Source organism: Euphorbia lathyris, chromosome 1 (genome assembly GCF_963576675.1).
Source record: "Euphorbia lathyris chromosome 1, ddEupLath1.1, whole genome shotgun sequence".
In the NCBI taxonomy this organism is placed as follows: Eukaryota; Viridiplantae; Streptophyta; class Magnoliopsida; order Malpighiales; family Euphorbiaceae; genus Euphorbia; species Euphorbia lathyris.
In genome coordinates, this window is record NC_088910.1 from 6,900,542 (window position 1) to 6,904,099 (window position 3,558).

Consider the following 3,558-nt stretch of genomic DNA (forward strand, 5'->3'; position numbering starts at 1 on the left):
AATCAGACGCGGTTTTGCATCTTTCTTAGCAAACAGATAACGTAAAGCTGCGTGATCTGTATAAATAATAATTTTAGATCCTAACAAGTATGAACTAAACTTATCACATGCAAATACTACGGCTAACATCTCTTTTTCTGTTGTTGTGTAATTTAATTGTGCACTGGACAATGTGTGACTCGCATAATAAATAACATGTAATCTTTTATCTTTTCTTTGACCTAAAACACATCCCACTGCTAGGTCACTTGCATCACACATGATTTCAAAAGGTAAATCCCAATCGGGTTTAGCAATTATGGGTGCACTGACTAAGGCTGTTTTCAATGTTTCGAAGGCTTTAATGCAATCTTCATTAAAGTCGAAGGTTGAATCCTTCATAAGTAAATTAGTAAGTGGTTTGGAAATTACAGAAATTTTTTTTATAAATCTTCTGTAAAAACCTGCATGACCTAGAAAAGATCTTACTCCCTTGACAGTTGTTGGTAGGGGTAATTTTTCTATTACTGAAGTTTTTGCTCTATCCACTTCTAATCCTTTTTCAGATATTTTATGACCTAAAACAATTCCTTCGTTAACCATGAAATGACATTTTTCCCAATTTAATACTAAATTCGTTTCCTCACATCTAGAAAGAACTTTATCTAAATTTTTTAAACATGCATCAAAAGAATCTCCATAAACTGAAAAATCATCCATAAATACTTCCATGATATCTTCGATGAAATCATTAAAAATTGCAGTCATACAACGTTGAAAAGTTGCTGGTGCATTACATAGACCAAAAGGCATTCTTCTATATGCAAATGTTCCATAAGGACATGTGAAAGTTGTTTTATCTTGGTCATCCGGGTAAATATATATTTGAAAGAATCCGGAATAACCATCAAGAAAACAATAAAATGCATGACCGGCTATCCTTTCGATCATTTGATCGATGAAAGGTAAAGGAAAATGATGTTTCCTAGTTGTCTTATTTAGGTTCCTATAATCTATACAAACCCTCCAACCGGTGGTGGTTCGCGTAAGTATTAATTCACCTTCATCATTCCTTACTACAGTTATACCTCCATTTTTGGGTACACAATGGATTGGACTAACCCATTCACTATCCGAAATAGGATAAATGATTCCATTATCTAAAAGTTTAGTAATCTCATTTTTTACTACTTCTTTCATGTTCAGATTTAAACGTCTTTGTCTATCCGCTTTAGGTGGCTTATCTTCTTCTAAGTGAATCCTATGCATTACAATACTAGGATTAATTCCTTTTAAATCTGAAATCTGCCATCCCATACTTCCTATTCTATTTCTAACAACTTATTTCAATTTTTCTTCTTGATTTTCTGTTAATTTGTTAGAGATGATTATAGGTAGAGTATCACTTTCGCCTAGGAAAGTGTATCTCAGATGGTTAGGTAATTCTTTAAGTTCTAATTTAGGTGGAACTATTACTGAAGGCGGAACTGGTCCATTTTCTCGAATCAAATGCTCTGGGTCCTTATCTTCTAATTCTTCACCCATTATAGGTTCTATTATTTCTTCTCTTTGAACAATGTCATTAACACATTCTTCAACTAAATCAAGTTTCATGCAAGCAAAATCCTCCATAGGATATTTCATTGCTTGATTCATATCGAACTCGATCTTATCGTCACCTATCCTTAAAACTACTTTTCCTTCCGACACATCAACTAGAGCACGTCCCGTGTTCATGAATGGTCTACCAAAGATTAGCGGACAATTAGCATCATAAGCAAAATCTAAGATAACAAAGTCAGTAGGAAAAATAAATTTGTCAACTTTCACCAAAACATCTTCAATTATACCATATGGTCTTTTAGTGGATTGATCCGCTAATTGCAAAACCATATTGGTACGCTTGATGTCTTCTTCTAAACCTAATTTCTCAAAAATAGACAATGACATCAAGTTTATACTAGATCCTAAATCGCAAAGACAACTTGGGAATTCCATATTTCCCAATGTACACGGAATGGTAAAGCATCCGGGATCTTTGAGTTTAGTAGGTAATTTGCTTGATACTATCGAACTACAATCTTCAGAAAGAGAAATGGATGAAATTCTTTCCCAACTAATCTTTTTTGAAATTAAATCTTTCAAGAATTTTCCATAGTTAGGAATTTGCGTAATTGCATCCATGAATGTTAAATTTATATGCAAATTTTTAAGTTTGTCTAAAAATGATAAAAGTTGTTTATCATGGTCCTTATTTCGGATCCTGTGTGGAAAAGGTGGTTTTGGTACAAAAGGTTTTGGATTAGAGTCAATTGGCATATCTTTTTGTTTTAACGTATCTTCTTTGGATTTTGGTAACTCATTTCCAGGTAAAGTTAAATTTCCGGGCATTTCCGGACCTAAGTAGTTTTTCCCCGAACTAAGAGTGATAGCCTTAACATGCTCTTTCGGATTTTCTTCCGTTTGGCTGGGAAGACTTCCCTCTTTGCGGGATGGAATTGATTTAGCAAGTTGTCCAATTTGAACCTCCAAATTATGGATGCTAGATGATTGGTTTTTGATAAGCTGATCGAATTTATTTTCGATCCGTTTAAAACCATCGTCCTGATTACTTACCTTTCCATTCATCGCATCTATAAATTTGTCGATTTTTGAAGATAAAGTGCTAATCGTATCTCTTGTTTGATTTTGATAATTATTTACACGATATTGATTAGCATTTGCATTATTATTATTATTACCATCTTTCCAGTTAAAGTTAGGATGATTTCTCCATCCAGGATTATAAGTATTAGAATAAGGATTAGTAGTTTGGTTTTGTCCTTGGACAAAATTTACCTGTTCTATCTCATTCATACCTTCGTAATCAATGCCTCTCTGGATCGGATCATTAGGATCGCACGGTGCCATAAACTTATCAATTTTGTGCGATAAGGCAGAAAATTGGGCTTGTAACATTGCTACAGGATCAAGATTCATTATACCTTTAACTGATGATGTACCTGAGGATGATAGTTTCGCCGTTGGTATATGTCCACGCTCTGCGGGCCACATATTGCTGTTGATTGCCATTTCCTCCAAAAGTTCTCTTTCTTGGGCGGACGTCTTCTTCATAAATAATCCTCCAGACATAGCATCTAATGAACCTCTAGTCGTAGGATTTAATCCATTATAGAATGTCTGCATTAAAAGTGCATCTGGCAATTGGTGGTGTGGGCATAAATGTTGAAGTTCTTTAAAACGTTCCTAAGCTTCATAAAGAGTTTCATTATCATTTTGTGTAAAAGATGTCAACTCTTTGATGACTCTTGCGGTTTTTGCTAAGGGAAAATATTTTTGTAAAAATGCTTGGGCTAATTGGTCCCAAGTTTCAAATGTTGCAGCAGGCATAGAAGTTAACCAAATTTTTGCCTTATCCTTCAAAGTGAAAGGAAAGAGGCGAAGTTTGATTGCTTCGGCTGTTACATCAGTAATTTTAAAAGTGTCACAAATTTCTAAGAAATTTGTCAAATGTGCATTAAGGTTTTCGTTAGGTAGTTCATAAAACTTTACGTTGTTTTGCAACATATTAAGCAAAGC

General features: G+C 34.2%; 1 non-coding gene across 1 annotated transcript; it reads left to right on the forward strand.

Annotated features, from left to right (window-relative positions):
- Window positions 1-3,181: 3,181 nt before the first annotated feature.
- On the forward strand, window positions 3,182-3,288 carry LOC136215946 (small nucleolar RNA R71). Its single transcript, XR_010682948.1, has one exon. It is a non-coding gene; the product is annotated as a small nucleolar RNA R71 (small nucleolar RNA).
- The last annotated feature ends 270 nt before the right edge of the window (window positions 3,289-3,558 follow it).